Here is a 19,695-nt window from a genome sequence, read left to right on the forward strand (position 1 = left end):
ATATATTTATATAGTGGAATATTACTCAGTCATAAAAAAGAATGAAATATTGCCATGTGTAGCAACATGGATGGACGCAGAGAATATTATACTTAGTAAAGTAAATCAGACGGAGAAAGGCATATACTATATGATATCACTTATATGTAGAATCTTAAAAATAATACAAATGAATCTATATATAAAACAGGAACAGAATCACAGACGTAGAAAACAAACTCATGGTTACCAAAGTGGAGAGCAAGGGAGGGAGGGAATAATTAGGAATATGGGATTAATGGATAAAAACTACTATACATAAAATAGATTAGCAACAAGGATTACTGTTTAGCACAGGGAATTATACTCAATACCTTGCAATAAACTATAATGGAATATAATCTGAAAAAAATAACTGAATCACTTTGCTGTACACCTGAAACTAACACAATATTGTAAATCAACTATACTTCAATTTTTTTTAAAAAGCTGAGTCAGAATTAAAAAAAAAAAAATCTCCTGGGCTCTGTGTCCTCATCATAGAGAGACATATCTAACAGGGTTGTAAACAGCAGGACCAACTATCCTAGTTTTCCTGGGACTGGGGTGAGGGGGTGGGGCAGTTCTCAGGATGTGGGAATGAGGAGTTCCCCAGGATGTGAAAATTTCAGGGCTAAAACTGAGGATGTCCCAGGCAAATAAGAATTGGTCACCCTAGTTGTAAGCATATGCATTGTAAAGATGTAGGTGTGATAATTACATTGATTCTATTTATTTATTTATTTTTGGCTGCGTTGGGTCTTTGTTGCTGTGCGTGGGCTTTCTCTAGTTGCAGCCAGCTGGGGCTACTCTTCGTGGCGGTGCACGGGCTTCTCATTGCGGTGGCTTCCCTTGTTGCGGACCAGGGCTTGAACCCGTGTCCCCTGCATTGGCAGACGGATTCTTAACCACTGCGCCACCAGGGAAGTCCCACACAGATTCAGAGAACAACTATTTTCTCATGCCCGTTCCCCTATCATACCCATCTCATAGGTCTAGTTTTTACCTGTGCCCTTGGGGACATCTAAGGCAAATCTCATGATTTTTATAGTCATCTCAGATAATAGAGACTTTCAGTCCCCATTTTTTTTCTTTTTTTCTTTTTAAGTCACATGCAAGGAAAAAAATTGTGTCAGTTCGGTAATTGCAATGCTTTTGGCAAGTTGCGTGCAGCTGCAGCGGTCATAGTCAGTTTTTTATTTACGTCCCTACCTGGCGCTTCTCTTCCTCCTCCTCCCTCTCTCAAAGCTGCAGTTTTCTCACGTGTTGTCCGTAGATGCTTCCCCTCCAATAGGTCCTGTGAGGAAACCCTCAATCTTTGTGGGGTGTCCATGGTTACATTTCCAGCTTCTTCCCGCAGGGTTCATCTCCCACCTCCAGGTGGCGCTCCTGGAAAGGATATAAGACCCCTGATTCATATTCTGTCTCCCCCTCTCCCTCTCTTCCCCTCTCACCCTCCCTCTTCTCCAGGCTGTCCCAGACATCTTCAGAGCTGTCAGCACAATCTTGAGCCCTTGAGATGTTCCAAACGTGAGCGAGATCCCATTCTTCTCTGGGTCGTGCCCCTCCCCCATACTAAGTGCTCTGAGTGGCTCAGTTGAAGCTTTTCCCCCTTGAAGCTTGGAAGTGCGAAACCAACATCCTCACCACCTTCCTATGTTGAAGACAGAATGGGACCCACAGCGCAGCAAGTGCTCTTGTAAACAAACATATGAAGACAAAACAAAACAGCTCTTTAGCACCAGGTGGAAAACGGACCTGGGGTGGGGAAATTGGGTTTCCGGCTTAAGTCACGCGTGGATGGTCCCACTTTCGAGTCTGGCCTCATTGGCACCTATAGTCTGTGGGTCTGGGCAGAAACTGAGTTTACAATGATCCTACTTTAATGTTCTGTTATATATGTGTGCAAGCACCTTGCAAATGTCGCACAAGGGTAAGTTTTGAAGACAAATGGATGGTAGGAGTCCATTTTCACCAAAAAGCAAACACAAACAAGTAAACAAACAAAAACTCCACAAGAATTCATGAACAGATGCACACAAAAATGAAAGGTGACATTCACCAAAACGTTAACAAGGGATGGGGGGCTTCCATGGTGGCGCAGTGGTTAAGAATCCGCCTTCCAACGTAGGAGACAAGGGTTCGAGCCCTGGTCTGGGAGGATCCCACATGCCGCGGAGCAACTAAGCCCGTGAGCCACAACTACCGAGCCTGCGCTCTAGAGCCCGCGAGCCACAACTACTGAGCCCGCGTGCCACAACTACTGAAGCCCGCGCGCCTAGAGCCCGTGCTCCGCAACAAGAGAAGCCACCGCAATGAGAAGCCTGCGCACCGCAACGAAGAGTAGCCCCCGCTCAGCGCAACTAGAGAAAGCCCGCGCACAGCAACGAAGGCCCAACACAGCCAAAAATAAATAAATTTATTAAAAAAAAAAAAAAGGGATGGGAACTTGAGTAATTTCTTCTTTTAAGTACGTGGATGTGCTACTTCTTACATGAAAATAGTAACTGTATAATAAAATGTACTGCAGTAAGTGTGGATGGGTGATGTGTGTAAACGGCCTGCATACCATTCATTCCTCAGAAGGTCACTTTATTTTGGTTGTTTTGCAGCTGTCGGTTCATTGCCTCCGGGCAAGGCATGGAAAACAGCTGAGTCTTTTCCGTATCCATCGCTTGAACCACAGTTAAAGAAGATTCCTTCTGGAAAGGGAACAGAAAGTTGGAGGCTAGCGCTGTGGAATCTGGGAGAGAGCCGTGGGCGTCTGCAGAACCATTTCCTCCGCACCAGGAGTGTCATAAGCAAGAACAAATCTGACTCCATATTAAATCTGTTTCTTTTACTTTAACCTTTACTTTCCGTGGCTTTTGTTACAAGTTATTCACTAAAAGGATGTTGCCTAGGCTAAAAGCATACATAATGGCCTATGGCAGGGAATCCTGCTGCCTCTGCCTGAATGTTAAACTAAAATCGCTTTGTTCAGCTCCCAGGGAAACATCCTGACCCAGCCCACCTGTGGATGGCTGCAGGAAAGAAGAAATTAACACATCCCCTCCCCAGTCCGGCCAAACCAGGAGATATCTGCAAGACGGACCGGCCTTTTCACTTTACCTCCTCACCTCCCCCTCTCTGTTCTGTAAAAGAAGCTAGCAGCCAGACGCCGGTAAGAGAGTTCTCTAGGACTCTAGTCCACCGTTTTCTTGAACTCCTGTCTAACCAAATAAAGTTGTTATTCCTTGCTCGAACACCTCCCGATTTATTGGCCTGTCGTGCGTGAGGCAGAACGAGCTTGGACGCGGTAACACGAGGAAATGCCAGAGGGCTTGCTTGCCTCCAGCTGAGAATGATGATTAAAAAGCTTCAGCTGGGGCTTCCCTGGTGGCGCAGTGGTTGAGAATCTGCCTGCTAATGCAGGGGACACGGGTTCGAGCCCTGATTCTGGGAGGATCCCACATGCCGCGGAGCAACTAGGCCCGTGAGCCACAATTACTGAGCCTGCGCGTCTGGAGCCTGTGCTCCGCAACAAGAGAGGCCGCGATAGTGAGAGGCCCGCGCATCGCGATGAAGAGTGGCCCCCGCTCGCCGCAACTAGAGAAAGCCCTCGCACAGAAACTAAGACCCAACACAGCCAAAAATAAAGAAATAAATAAATTATTTTTTTTTAAAAAAAGAGTCCTTAGGAGTCTGTCTTTAAAAAAAAAAAAAAGCTTCAGCTGAACCCCCGTGGCACACATGCTCTGAAACAAGAGGCATGACATTTTTTTAAAGGATGCACTTGCCAACTACAAATTGGCACTTGCCCTCTACCTCTACAAGGATTAAATCATGAGCCGCTGCCCCTGCGGACCTTCCACATGCCCTGAAAGGAGTTCAGGGTGGAGATCAGGAATGAGGCACTCTGTGCTCCGGGAAAAACGGGCAGAACAGGCCTTCAGAGAGTTAGATATTTTCAGGAGAAGATTCTAGGAGCCCAATTCTTGCATCTCCTCATATCTAGAAAAGCACTAACATCTTTCATGGTGATGTCTGCTCCGCCTGACTAGCCGTAACCTTCTGCAAAAATGTGTGCTTGATTGCATGTACCCACCCACCCTTCACCAAAATCCATATACACTGACCTTCCCCCTGCCTCTTCGGAGCAGTTTCTCAGAGGTCTCTGAAATGCTGTCTCCCGGGCTACAGTCCTCATTTTGCTCCAAATAAAACTTGACTCACAGTTCTCACGCTGTGCATTGCTTTTTCAGTCGACACAGTCTAAAGTGACTACTCAGCTGAGGGACCTGACCAGTATCCTCAACATCCTCAAGGTCATTCAGAACAAGGAGAGTTTGAGAAATTGTTGCAATCAAGAGGAGACACATTGTATAAATGCAATATATCCTGGAAAGGAACAAAGGACATTAAGTAAAAACTAAGGAAATCTGAAAAAATTATGGGCTTTACTTAACAATAATGTATCTATACTGGTTCATTATTTGTGACAAATGTATCATACTAAGAGTAAGATATTAATAGGGGAAACTGGTAATAGGTAATAAAGTAAATAGGAATCTCTGCACTATCTTTGCAATTTTCTGTCAATCTAAAATTATTCTAAAATTTTTTTAAAATTTTAGGGAATTCCCTGGCAGTCCAGTGTTTAGGACTCAGCGCTTCCACTGCTGGGGTCCTGGGTTCCATCCCTGGTCAGGGAACTAAGATCCCACAAGCTGCGCGGTGCGGCCAAAAATAAGTAAATAAATAAAAGGGTTTTTTTTAACTTTAAAGGATGAGACAAAGACGCATATGAGGAGTACCTTGCAACCCTTTCTAACATGATGACGTCTTCACGAGATCTCTGCTCACATCTCATAAAGCACAATCACACCCAGCCCGTCCCTCAATTAACCATTAGCAGAGGGTATGGGATTACCATGATGAGCTAAGAGCAGTGCATAAAGTTTCACATGCAACAGAATCACCTGGAGCAATTGTTATATCATAGATTGTTGAAGCTCACCCTCAGAGTTTCTGATGCAGTAGGTCCGTTTAGGACCCAATTATTTGTATTTCTGACCAGTTCCCAGGCAATGCTGTTGTTGCTGCCCTGGAGACCACACTTTGAGAACCACTGGCTTGCTAAGCCTTAGACTAATCAAGATTCACATCTGGGACCAGAAAAGGCCAAATATCACCAAGACTTAAGGATGGTTACTCGATACCTGAACAAGATCGGGATTCTCTTAGCAAAGCAGCTTGTGAGAAGTGGCTGTCTCCTATATGTTACAATGGCTTTTATCATTTCCCCCCTTTCTATTAATATCATTACACTGGCTTTTTGGAAAAATTCCTCAATCAGATCTTCTGTCTCAATAATTTGTTCTTCAGCTGTATCCATTCTACTGTTTATCCTGTTATAGGCTAATATTAAATTCTTTATTTACTGTCATGTTTTCATACCTAATATTTCCACAAAACCCTTGCTTTATGGATTATTGTTCTTTTTTTCACATTGCTAACATGTTTCCTTATCCCTTTGCCATATATTTCTTTTTTAAAAAACATTTTTTGAAACTATTTATTTATTTAGGCTGCGACTGGTCTTAGTTGTGGCATGTGGGATCTTTTAGTTGCAGCATGCAAACTCTTAGCTGTGGCATCTAGTTCCCCGACCAGGGATCGAACCTGGGCCCCCTGCACTGGGAGTGCAGAGTCTTACCCACTGGACCACCAGGGAAGTCCCTCTTTGTAGTATATTTCTTATACTTACATAAATTCTTGGTCCACCTAACATCCCTCCCCCCAAAATCATGCCTTCACCCCACCAATCAACTCTTTAGGGACAGAGCTTCATAGTCAAACCCTTGGGGAGAATGTGACAGTTTTACGACACAGCTGTACATTGTTTGACACTCCTTCCTTCAAGAGATGGGGTCTATGACCCTGTCCCCTCAAATATTAGTGGGTCTGTGACTGCTCTGGTCAATAGTTTGGCAGATCTGACCCCAGGCAACTTCCATATCTAGGTCATAAAACGCGATTCAACTTCTGCCTTGTTTACTGAGCCGCCATGCAAAGAGTCCAACTACCTTGATGTCGCCATGCCACGAGGAAGCCTAAGACACACAGAGCGGCCATGTGTATGCACTCCACTCACCTGTCCCCTAGACGAGCCCAACCTCGGAGTCACCCTAGCCCTGCACCAGCTATGTAAGTAAAGAAGCTTCCAGGTGATTCTAGTTCATCCCAGTACCCCACCCCTCATGCCACCCTCAGCTGGTCAAGTCCTCCCAGCTGGAGCTGCAGATATAGTGGAGCAGACACAGCCATCCTCTCTATGCTCTGCCCAAATGCCTGACCCGTAGCATCTGTGAGCACGATACAGTGAAGGTTGTTTTATGTCACTAAGTTTGGGATGGTTTGGTATAAATCGATAGATACCCAGAGCAGAGAAGCAGCATTGGGAAGAGGCAAGGGTCCCAATTTGAAGGGATGAAGTGGTGAAAGCCTTTTTTCCTGTGGCCCCTGCTGTAGGTCATTGCTGCCATTTTTTGTCGCTAGAAGGAAGCCAGTGATTGTCTTCAGCCCAAGGGGGGATGCAGAAGGGGCAACAAGACTCACCAGCTGCTCTTGTCCTAAGCCTAGTGTCCGATACAATAACACTTAGAACTGTAATTAATATCTCCTTACAGAAACTCAGCCTCATCCTACATGAAATACACTCGGACCTCCGTATCCACGGGTTCTGCATCTGCGGATTCAGCCAACCGCGAATGCAGAATGCGCCAGTGGGAAGGGCCGACTGAACTACACCATTTTATATAGACGACTTGAGCATCCGTGGGATTTTGGTATCTGTGGGGATCCTGGAACCAATCCCCCACAGATACGGAGGGGTGATGTACTCTCATTTCCAGCCTCAAGCCGCTTGCCCAACCCCATAAGACTCCCCAAAGCAGAGAAGGGTTTGGACACATGGGGTCCCTTTGTCCTGTTCCAAAGACCCTTGTTCAGTTCGGCAGTTTGAGAAAGGGAACAAAGCTGCGGAAGTCACACCCTCTCCCCAGCTTCTGTCCTCTGCCCCACGGTTTGGTTTGTCTTTTGCTGACCCTACAGGAAATGAGATGTGGTTTATTTCTACATCGTACTCTTAAAAGCCATCCCCTACTGAGCTTCTCTTGGCGTTGAGTCCTCCACTGACACAATAAAAATTCACTATCAGGGCTTCCCTGGTGGCGCAGTGGTTGAGAATCTGCCTGTCAATGCAGGGGACAAGGGTTCGAGCCCTGGTCTGGGAAGATCCCACATGCCGCGGAGCAACTAGGCCCGTGAGCCACAATTACTGAGCCTGCGCGTCTGGAGCCTGTGCTCCGCAACAAGAGAGGCCGCAATAATGAAAGGCCCGCGCACCGCGATGAAGAGTGGCCCCCACTTGCCGCAACTAGAGAAAGCCCTCGCACAGAAACGAAGACCCAACACAGCCATAAATAAATAAATAAATAAATAAAAATTGTAAAAAAAAAAAAAAAAAAAAAAATTCACTATCAGATTCTAACTCATAAAATAGAATTACCATACGATTCAGCAATTCCACTTTTGGGTATATACCCAAAAGAATTGGAAGCAGGGACTCAGATATGTATATTTGCATCAGATATCTGTATGCCTGTGTTCATAGCAGCGTTATTCACAAAAACCAAATGGTAGCTTAAACAACAGAAATTTATTTCCCATAATTCTGGAGGCTAGAAATCCAAGATCAAGATGCTGGTTTCTGGTGAGAGCTCGCTTTCTGGCTTGCAGATGACTGCTTTCTCAGTGTGTCCTCACGTGGCTTTTTCTCTGTGGCGGGGGGTGGAGGGAGAAAGAGAGAGAGAGACAAAGGGAGGGAGGGAGAGAGAGAGAAGAGAGAGAGAGAGAAGAGAGAGAGAGAGGGAAAGAGGTCACTCTCTGGTTTCTCTTCTTATAAGGACACCTGTCCTATGGGATTAGGGTCCATCCTTAGGACCTCATTAAATCTTATTTACCTCCTTAAAGGCCCTATCTCCAAATATAGTCACATTGGAGGTTAGGGCTTCAACATATGAATTTTGGGGAGATTCCATTCAGTCCATAACACCATACAATGAACTATTATTCAGTCTTAAAAAGGAAGGAAATTCTGATGCACGCTACAACATGTATGAAACTTGAGGACATTATGCTAAGTGAAAGAGGCCAGTCACAGAGAGACAAGTACTGTATAATGATTCCACTTATATGAAGTACCCAGAGTAGTCACATTTATACAGAAAATAGTTGCCAGGGGCTGGAGGGAGAGGGGAATGGGAGTTATTGTTTAGTAGATACAGAGTTTCAGTTTGGGAAGATGAGAAAAGTTCTGGAGACTGAGGACAACGTGAATGGATTTAAAGCCACTGAAATGTACCCTTAAAATGATTAACATGGTAAAAAAAATTCTAACTCATATGGATTAACCAGAAAATTCCTAGGCACTGCAGCAGACAGAATAAGACGGAGAAGTTATGGGCACCCTGGTGATATGAATATTGAAAACTGCAAAGCAGGGACTCCGCAGGGGGGCTCAGGTTCAATCTCTGGTCAGGGAACTAAGATCCCACAAGTCACGTGGTGTGGCCAAAAACAAAACAAAAAACAAAAAAACTGCAAAGCAAATCTGCAGGAGAGCAAAACTTCTAACCAAGTGAGGTGGTCGGTCAAGGCACCTTGAGTGACTACCCTGGGATGAACCCCAGCTTTGGGGCTTTCATTGCACTTTATGAGAGTTGAATCTGTAGGGATTAGACCCTGGTTGGGGAAACAGGAGACTGAATACTGGTGCACCAGAGTCCTGTTAAGCAAGTCCTGCTCATCTCTGGAACTATTTCATTTATCCAGTTATTTAAGAAATATTTATTGAGCATGTGTGCTGTGCCGGGCATTTTGGGGGAAGAAATCAGAATCCCCACCTTCGTGGAGCTTATATTCTCCTTGGAAAGATGGGCACAAACAAGCAAATAATATTTATAGATTGTGATGAGCGTTATGCTACATATAAACAGGGTGGCGCTATGTAACATAATTGTGTGGAGGGTAGGTCTTACCTTTAGGAAAGAGTCAAGGAGCGCTTTGAAGGAAATGTGTTTCAGCTGAGAATTAAAGGCTGTGAATTATCCAGCCGTGAGAAATGTAAAGGGGATGACATTTCAGGCAGAAGATACAGGCCGTGAAAAGGCCCTGAGGCAGGAGCAAGCTTGGCATGTTCTAATTCTAAAAAGGGACACTCAGCCAGTGTGGCTGGAGCAGAGAAGGCTGGTCAGAACTTAGCACGAGGGCTTCCCTGGTGGCGCAGTGGTTAAGAACCCGCCTGCCAATGCAGGGAACACGGGTTCCAGCCCTGGTCTGGAAAGATGCCACATGCCGCGGAGCAACTAAACCTGTGCACCACAACTACTGAGCCTGTGCTCTAGAGCCACGAGCCACAACTACTGAGCCCGCGTGCTGCAACTACTGAGGCCTGCGTGCCTAGACCCCGTGCTCCGCAACAAGAGAAGCCACCACAATGAGAAGCCCGCGCACCACAACGAAGAGTAGCCTCCGCTCGCCACAACTAGAGAAAAGCCTGCGCGCAGCAATGAAGACCCAACGCAGCCAAAAATAAAATAAATTTAAAAAAAATAATGGGGGCTTCCTTGGTGGCGCAGTGGTTAAGAATCTGCCTGCCAATGCAGGAGACACGGGTTTGAGCCCTGGTCTGGGAAGACCCCACATGCTGCGGAGCTACTGGGCCCGCGTGCCACAACTACTGAAGCCCGTGAGCCTAGAGCCCGTGCTCCGCAACAAGAGAAGCCACCACAATAAGCATGCGCACCACAACAAAGAGTAGCCCACACTCTCCACAACTAGAGAAGGCCCACGCGCACCAACGAAGACCCAACGCAGCCTAAAATTAATAAATTATTTTTTTTTTTTAAATGATAATAACTTAGCATGAAAAGAGAGGCCAGGTCTCACAGAACTTTGCAAGCCACAATAAGAAATTTGAAGTTTTGTCTAAGCGGAAAAAAGAAGCGCAGTGTGGAAAACGCAGTCATTAACACTGATAAGGGAGCTGCAAATTCCTAAGCCCGTCTTATCTTGTGGCTTTTCACATCTCGCATTTCAGCGTTTTTCCTTGCACGTGAAAAACGAGTAGGCAGGGAATATTTTTTACAGCTGCTGTTGTCAGATTCTGCAGTGTTTCCCCCTTTCTTCACAAAGATTGTGCAACATCCGTTAAAGCAAGGAAGAGGGGCAGGGCTGAGGAGGGGGCGGCCCTCAGCCTCCACAGGTATCCCCCAGCCTGAGCCACCAAAATTCCTCACCCAGCTTATCACAATCGCCCCCTAAATGATTACCCTGCTTCTGGCTCATGCACCACCTCAACCATGTGGTCTCAACACAGCAGACAGAGGGAGCCTTTAAAAATAGGATTGCCAGATTTAGCAAATTAAAATCCAGAATGCCCAGTTAAACTTACATTTCAGATCAACAACAACAAAATTTTGGTATAAGTACGTCCCTTGTAGTTTTAGGGAGATATTTATACTAAAAAAAATTCATTGTTTACCTGAAATTCAAAATTAACCGGGGGGGTCTTCCCTGGTGGCGCACTGGTTAAGAATCCACCTGCCAATGAAGCGGACATGGGTTCAAGCCCTGGTCTGGGAAGATCCCACATGCCGCGTAGCAACTAAGCCCGTGCACAACTACTGAGCCTGCGCTCTAGAGCCCGCGAGCCACACCTACTGAGCCTGCGCTCTAGAGCCCGCGAGCCACACCTACTGAGCCTGCGCTCTAGAGCCCGCGAGCCACACCTACTGAGCCTGCGCTCTAGAGCCCGCGAGCCACACCTACTGAGCCCGCGAGCCACAGCTACTGAGCCTGCGCTCTAGAGCCCGTGTTCCGCAACGAGAAGCCACCGCAATGAGAAGCCCGCGCACCGCAACGAAGAGTAGCCACCGCTCGCCACAACTAAAAAAGAAAGCCCAAGCGCAGCAACAAAGACCCAACGCAACCAAAATTTAATTAATTAATTAATAAAAAATTAACTGGGAAACCTATACTTAATCAGGCAACCCTATTTTTTTTTAATTAATTAATTTATTTTGGCCAGACTGAGTGGCTTGCGGGGTCTTAGCTCCCCTACCAGGGACTGAACCCAGGCCCTCGGCAGTGAAAGCGTGGAGTCCTAACCACTGGACCACCAGGGAATTCCTGGGGCAACCTTATTTTAAAACCTAAGTCAGATAATGCCCCAAACTCTGAAACAGCTCCCTATTTTACTCAGAGAAAAAGAACAACCCGAAGTCCTTAGAATGAATAAAAGTATCTTTAAAAGCCTCATTCCCCACTTCTTTGTTTTTTTCTTATAGCTTCATCTCCTACTTCTCCAAGCACAGTGGCTTCCTAGGTCACTCCTCAAACACACAAGATGCATTTCTGCCTTTGGTCTTTGAGCTGGCTGTTTCCTCTTTCTAAAATGTTCTGCCTCCAGATAAAGGTATAACTAACTTTCTCACTTCCTTCAAGTCTTTGCTCAGTTATTGTAACCTAGCAGGACGCTATGGGGCCTTCCCGGGACAGGGCTTCCCCCATATCCTCTGCTTTAGCTCCTCTCTGAAGTACCGAGATAACAGTATCTGATGCACATTGCCTGAGATTTTTTGTTTTTTTTAATTTATTTTATTTATGTATTATTTTTGGCTGCGTTGGATCTTCGTTGCTGCACACGGGCTTTCTCTAGTTGCAGCGAGCAGGGGCTACTCTTCATTGCGGTGCACAGGCTTCTCATTGAGGTGGCTTCTCTTGTTGCAGAGTGTGGGCTCTAGGCGCATGGGCTTCAGTAGTTGTGGCACGTGGGCTCAGTAGTTGTGGCACGTGAGCTCAGTAATTGTGGCTTGCGGGCTCTAGAGCGCAGGCTCAGTAGTTGTAATGCACGGGCTTAGTTGCTCTGCGGCATGTGGGATCTTCCCGGATCAGGGCTCAAACCCGTGTGCCCTGCACCGGCAGGTGGATTCTTAACCACTGCGCCACCAGGGAAGTCCTGAGTGAAGAATCCTGTGATGAGACTCTTATTCTGGATAATCCAGAAGGGCCCAAAGCAATCACAAGAGTCCTTATAAGAGAGAAGCAGGACTGTCAGAGTCGGAGAAGGAGATGTGAGAACAAAAGAAGATTTTAGATTTCCACGAGCCAAGGAATGGCAGCAGCCTCTAGAAAAAGTGCAAAAGGCAAGGAATGAATTCTCCCCTCGAGCCTCCAGCAAGGAACGCAGCCCTGTAACACTGTGCTTTGAGACCCACTTTGGACTTCTGCCCTCCAGAAACTGTAAGATAATAAATCCATGTTGCTTTAAGTCATTAAGTTTGTGGCTATTTGTTACAGCAGCAGTCGGAAGCTTATACACTATCCTATTGAAATTTGCAACACCCTTCAGCCATTCTGATCCTCCCTTCCTTGTATCTTTTCTAATCCGTTTCTTACCTTGCATCTTCTAATCTTTCTAGTCTTCCACTTTCCAGCTTCTACAATAGAGAAATATAAAGGAGGTAAGAGTTGTGGCCGGGGTCGAGTGAACCAACCTACAGGTTCTGCTAAAGGTGATGGTGCGGGTCCTTGGTACCACTATCCTTCCTCTAGGCGCTGAGAAAGAGAGTATGTTCCCTGAGGAACTACAGTCAATCAGGCAATAAAGAGGAAGGAGATTCACTTGCTCTTATGGCACCATCCCGGGGCTCCTCCAGGGAGACAAAGAGAGTCTGGTGAGGAATGCTGGAATGCTGGAAGGAAATTGGCACCTGGGGGGATAAAGTGGATATCAGAGCGTCTACCTTCTTCCAAGGTAATTGATGAGATATATGGTCTCTCCAGCTACAGAGCCCTAGAGAAGACCACAGTCCCCCAGTCAACTTTGGCCCCTTCACATGCCCTGTACTGAAATGAGACATCTCGTGCTTTTTTCTTTCCCCTGATTCTCTCTTCTCCTCTAATAAGACTCTAAGCTATCAAAAGGTAAGTGTGGCAAATTAAAGAGTATTTTCAGAGGCATCCTCTTTACTTGTACCCATGGGCTTTGGTGCCTTACCACATTCTGTCCCTTGTCAGGGTAATTCTATCAGCTAGGCTGAGCTCAGTTGCAAGGAACCGATTACCTAACTCTGGCTTAAGCAATAAAGATAATTAATCGTTTTGCCCAACAGGAAGGTTTTATCCAAACACTCGAGGCATGCCAATAAGGACCAAGCCCTTTCTATTTTACCACTCTGACATCTTTAATGTTTGGCTTGTTGCCTCCAGATCGTATAATGGCTGGGGCAGCTCCAAGCATCTTGTCCTGGCACAAACACGTTCGAGCGTAAAAGAGCATCCCTCCTTGCCTTCTGTGTTCTTATCAGGGAGAAATAGCCACCCCAGAATCCCAGCTGGCTTCTTTTTATTTCCTCATCTGTTAGATGGAATAATAGTAGGAGCATCTCCTAGGGTTGTGAGGCTGAAGTGTGTTCATGCAGAACACTTAGGACAGTGCCTGGCGCAGACGAGGCACTTAACAAACGTTAGCTGTTATTATTATCAGTAATAATAGTAATAGTAAAAGAGGAGGAAGAAGGAGGAGGGAGAGGGAAGGAGGAGAGGGGAAGGAAGAAAAGGAGAAGAAGGAAGAGAAGATGAGAAGCAGAAGAGAAGAGAAAGACATGGACCATGTCCAGAAGCTCTGGGGAGCAGGACTGAGAAATTCCTCAATCTGACTCTCAGGGTGGCCCTCGTCAGGCTCCTCCTATTTTGCCCCAAATAGGTCCAATCCTGCCTACATTCCTCCTCTTAGGGAACCACTGAGGGATTTGCTCCTATCTACCCTAACACCTCTGTTGCTAGGCAACCTTCTACTACATCTCCGGCACTCAACTTTCACGGAGCATTGGGCCTCTGTCCAATCGTGGCTGAAGTCAGAGTCTGGTGCCTGTCGGAGGACAAGGTGAGGAAAGAGAGATTATATGAAAGATCATAACATTAAAATAGCTACTGCTTAAGTGCTTATTATATAACACTAAAATAGCTACTGCTTAAACACTTATTATATACTTATTATATAAACACATTATATAGCACTGTGCATTATTATCATTAATAGTTAACATTTACAGAACACTTACTATTTAGAGGTCTACTACTGAAAACTTTACATGGATTAACTCATGAATCCTCCCAGCAACCCTATAAAGTAGGTAACATTATTATCCTTATTTAAGAGATGAGAAAACTGAGGCATAGTGAGGTGAAGCAACTTGCCCAAGAACATACAGCCAGGAAGCGTGACCCCTTCACGAGGCTGGGACCAGTTCCTCTTCTTTCCTCACCACAAGCCTGACCAAGTCTCTCTGCAAGAGAGAGGGTAACTCCTCTCTCTCAATCCCTCTCTGTGAAGAAACACAAAGCCATGCATAAATTGACATGCAAAAAAGAAGCAGAAAGACATCACACAAATCATTTAGATGCAAACCCGTAGACAGGCACCAATACACAGAGATACACCAAAGCACAGATGGACACAATTGCATAGACACAAATAGAAACCCATAGAGAAACAGCTACACAAAAACATATTGAGAGTCTTCAACACACCAGTACACCACAAACACACATACACACACACAGAAACATACAGAAACAGAGATGCGCATGCACAGAGAAATTTACACACACAACACCTTGCACATGTGCACACACAAACAGCATGTACACACAACAGAAACAAAAGCACAACCCCAAGACAACTGCAGAGGTGACAGAGACAGAGCCAGGCATGACCCAAGAAAGGCTGGGACTAGAATGGACCCTTCAGAGCCGTTGTCCCAGGAGCCCGTCTCCCTAAACAAGACCAGAGGCCAAAACCTCATCCAGATGCAGCCTGCAGATTGTTTTCATACAGCCACAAGCTAAGACTGGTTTGTACAAGTTTAAATGGGGTTTCGCTGGGTGGTGCTGGTGCAGGGACTTCCGTGAGTTTTCATACAGGCTGTTTCTTGGTCAGGGATGTGGGGTCCAGAGGTCTGATGGGAGCCAGAGGAGTGACTCCCAAGCTCACTCCCACAGCTGCTGGCAGGAGGCCTTGGTCCCCCGCCCTGTGGGCTCGCCGTGGGGCTGCTCATGACATGTTTTCCCCCAGAGTCCGAGAGAGAGAAAATAAAAGAGCAACCAAGATGAGACCCACAGTGTCTTGTATAACCGAATCTTGGAAGTGACGTACCATCACTTCTGCCGTATGCTATGGGTCCCACAGATCAATCCTAGTGCAGTGTAGGAGGGCACTACACCGGGTGTTCTGTTACTCAGGGTTCTTCAGGGAAATAGAACCAGTAAGACGTGTAACATACACAGAAAAAGGTTTATTATAAGGAATCAGCTCACGTGATTATGGAGGCTGGCAAGTCCAAGATCTCTAGGCTGTGCCAGTTGACTAGGGACCCGGGAGAGTTGATATTGCAGTTCCAGGGTGAAGGCAGTCTGCTGGGGAATTATCTCTTGCCCAGGGGGGGGCTGGGCGTTTTCTTCTATTTTTTTGTCCTTCAACTGATCAGATGAGGCCCATCCATCATATAGGAAGCAATCTGCTTAACACAAAGTGCATCCTTTTTTTTTTTTTTTTCTGCCACGCCACTCGGCATGCAGAAACTTAGTCTCCCAAATAGGGATCAAACCCACACCCCCTGCAGTGGAAGCACAGAGTCTTAACCAATGGACCACCAGGGAAGTCCCCAAAGTGCATCCATTTAGACATTAATTTCTTTTAGCAACACCCTCACAGAAACACCCAGAAGAACGTTTGACCAAATATCTGGGCACAGGGACTTGGAACTAGGTAGAGGCGATGGTTGCACAACTTTGGAAATGTACTGAATGCCACTGAATTGTTCACTTAAAAATGGTTGATGGTTGGGACTTCCCTGGTGGTCCAGTGGTAAAGAATCCGCCTTCCAATGCAGGGGATGCGGGTTCGGATCCCTGGGCGGGGAACTAAGATCCCACATGCAGTGGGGCAACTAAGCCTGCATACCACAACTACTGAGCCCACATGCCTCAACTAGAGTTCCCGCCTGCCACAAACTACAGAGCCCACACTCTCTGGAGCCTGCTGGCCACAACTAGAGAGAGAAAACCTGCATGCCACAACTAGAGAGAAGCCCACGTGCCACAGGGAAAGATCCCACGTGCCACAACTAAGACCCAACGCAGCCAAAAATAAAAATAAATAAAGTAAAAAAAAAATTTTTTTAATGTATGGCTTTTAAAAAAATGGTTGATAGTTAATTGTATGTTATGTGAATTTTACCTCAGTTAAATACAGTTGTCCCTCAATATCTGAGAGAAATTCGTTCCAGGACCCGCTGCGAATACCAAAATTCAAGGATGCTCAAGTCCCTTATTTAAATGGCATAATATTTGCACATAACCTACACGTATCCTCTCCTATACTTTAAATAATCCCTAGATTACTTATATTACCTGACACAATGTGAATGCTATGTAAATAGTTGTAAATACAATGTAAATGTTATGTAAATAGTTGCCTGCCTTGGCAAATTCAAGTTTTGCTTTTTGGAACTCTGGAATTTTTTCCCCAAGTATTTTAGATCCCCACTTGGCTGTAAATAAATACCTTAGTAAACATTCTGAAGGCTAAATAAAATGTGCCTGTAGGTCTTATCCAGCCTTCTGGCCATGAGTTTGAATCCTTTTCTTTGGGCTTAAAAAAAAAAAAAGACAATTACACCGAAAAGTACATACAATAGGATTCCATTTACATGAAGTTTAAACCTAGGCAAAATGAAACAACCTTTTTTTTAAAAGAACAGAATTTTAGTTTGTAAAACTATGAAGAAGAGATAAGGAATGATTTAGTCAAAATTCAGGGTATGGCTGTTTATCTGTGAGAGTTGTGCCTTAAGGTGGGGATATTAGTAAGGAAATACCAGCAGTTTCCAAGATACTAGTTCTTTTCCTTAGCCTGGGTTCTGAGATTAGTGGGTGTTTTTAATTTTAATTCTTTCAATGGGATGTTGAGTCTGCATTTAAGAGAATCAAACTCAGACTATTCATACAGTTGTATCCATAAGTCAGCACATACATGGTGCACTTCACATTTAAAAATAAATGTCTGCTGAATAAAAAAAACCCACACATTTGGATGTAGGGTGAAATGTTAGCAATAGGTGAATCTGAATAGAGTATGTGGGTCTTCTATACGCTACTTTGGTTCTTGCAACTTCTCTGTAAGTTTGAAATTATGTTCAAAAAAGTAAATGTAAACAACAAGGACAAAAAAGGTGGTAGATTTCAAGAAGCTTCTATTTTCCTTCACTTCAAAAAATATGAGGTGACCAGATGCAAGTTAATGCTTTGATAAATTATCCCATAGTATAATGTGATTCCAGTTATTTGTCTCAGAGGGGTCTCTATTTCCTTCTCCCACTTTTGGAAAATCCACAAATACCCTAAGTGGGAAAGAGGGTGCAGAGTGAAGACCCCACTGGACAAAGAGTCATTCCCCCAAGACCAGAGGACCCCGTCCCCAGGGCAGACATCTTGGGGCTTCCCTGAGTCCACTGGGCACAAAGTCAAGTAGAAAAATAAAATTGTTCGTGATCCCTTTTCCTAGCACTTATCTCAGTTTATAATTACACATTCATTAGTGTGATTATGTGATTAATATCTGTTTCCATCACCAGACCATCAGCCCAGCAGGGGTCCCTATATACTGTACTGTACGCCCAGCCCAAAGTGCCAAATAATAGTGACAGCAAGACTGATGGTGTTATGATCCTGTGCCAGACAGTCTTCCAGGGGCTTTGCAGGCATTACTGCAGCGTTCACTCCTCACAAGGACTCTACGAGGTAAGCAATGCAATAAGCATGAGGAAACAGAGAGGGTAAGCAAGTTGTTCAAGCTATGAAAGGGGGGGGGGCCAGGGTTTCATACCAGACAGTCCGCGTCCAGAGCCCACATTCTCAACCACGGCCGGACACTTCTTCTGCCCCTTGAATCAGAAGCGAATGCACATCCCCAGCTCTCCGCTCAGTATCCTTAGCATGATGCTGAGTTCAGCGCATAAAGAAAGAAAGAGAATGTCCTGCCAGAGTGCCCCACTGAATCGGAGGTGGGGTGCAGCCTCAGCGAATCAAGGAAGGGTTACCCCACACCTCCTGGATGACAAATGATCTCCTTGTGGAGGAGGCTGCTTCCAACCCTGGGACAAGTCATAATTACATGATAAATGTTATAAGACTTATGTAGTGTAATATGTTGTATAAATATCATGTTTTATATATATAAGTATTATATTTACATAACAGGCTATATTGTATAAATATCATGTTACATATATATTGTATTTATATAATAAGTTATATAAATATCATGTTACACATATATGTATTATATTATTTATATAATATGTTATATTGTATAAATATTATATTACATAGGTGTAATCCTATGAATGCTCTATTTATATATGACAGAATATTAATATATTTTATATAAAGATTATAATATATGTTATAACTATATATGATTATATAACATATAGTTGTATTTATAATTAGAGAAACATTTATGTGAATATATTAATATATTATAATATCCATAATATCAATATAATAATCTGTTTATTATGATGTAATCATGTATTCTATGTAATATTGGTATAATATTATAGAGAATTTTATATTAAAATATAGTATATTCTGTTAGAATTTTATATTATAATATAAATCTTCTATCTTATTAAATATATTAATTTTACAATATTACATATATTAATTGAATTTATAGTAAATATTTAAAATTATATATATTTTATGTAATATATAATATATATAATTACACATATAATTTATAATTAAATATAGAAGCATTTAAGAGAATCACACACAATATTTGCATTCATAAGATGGCACATATTCCATATTTTAAATATTTTTAAATGTTTAAGAGACTTTGGCCTTTGAGATCAGCTTCAGCAATTCCTATCTAATTGAAGAATTCATTCGAGTTGTGATTTTTGAGGTGAAATACGTACACTGGTCTTCATGAGAGGAGGCTGGGCCCTTGGGCTGAAGGATTTCAACCCTTGACACCAGGTCTTCATGGCCTGGTCACTGTTAGTTGTGGTTGACTAGCTTCTACCAATATTCTGTTCATAATGATACGTATATTCTCTAAGATGATGTACGCTTCCTCTACAGCAAGTCCTGAGTCCTCCTCAGAATTTCCTTTCACTTCCGTATCCCTACCAACAGTCTCGTCCAAGGCAATCATGGCTGTTTCTAGCATGCACCTCAAAACACCTCCAGCTTGTACCCATTCCCTAATTCCAAAGCCACTTCTGCATTTTTAGGTATTTGTTACAGCAGAACCCCACTTCCAGGGACTAACAGGTGTATCAGCTTGCTAGGGCTGCCCTAACAAAGTACCACAGACTGGGGGACTTAAACAACAGAAATGCACTGTCTCACGGTTCTGGAGGCTGGAAGTCCAAGATCACGGTGTCTGCAGGGCTGGTTCCTTCTGGGGGCTGCAAGGGAGAATCTGTTCTAGGCACCTCTCCTTGGCTTGTAGATGGTCATCTTCTCCCTGTGTCTCTCCACCACATCTTCCCT

General features: G+C 44.4%; 1 long non-coding RNA gene across 1 annotated transcript; it reads right to left on the bottom strand.

Annotated features, from left to right (window-relative positions):
* On the bottom strand, nucleotides 1-17,991 carry LOC309616957. The gene is made up of 6 exons (XR_014237662.1): nucleotides 15,445-17,991; nucleotides 12,523-14,453; nucleotides 7,571-7,839; nucleotides 4,137-4,398; nucleotides 2,588-2,720; nucleotides 1-1,407 (listed from the first exon to the last, which is right to left on the bottom strand). It is a non-coding gene; the product is annotated as an uncharacterized lncRNA (long non-coding RNA).
* Nucleotides 17,992-19,695: the final 1,704 nt, after the last annotated feature.

The sequence above is a fragment of the Balaenoptera borealis genome (genome assembly GCF_965194805.1).
Source record: "Balaenoptera borealis genome assembly, chromosome: 19".
Classification (NCBI taxonomy): Eukaryota; Metazoa; Chordata; class Mammalia; order Artiodactyla; family Balaenopteridae; genus Balaenoptera; species Balaenoptera borealis.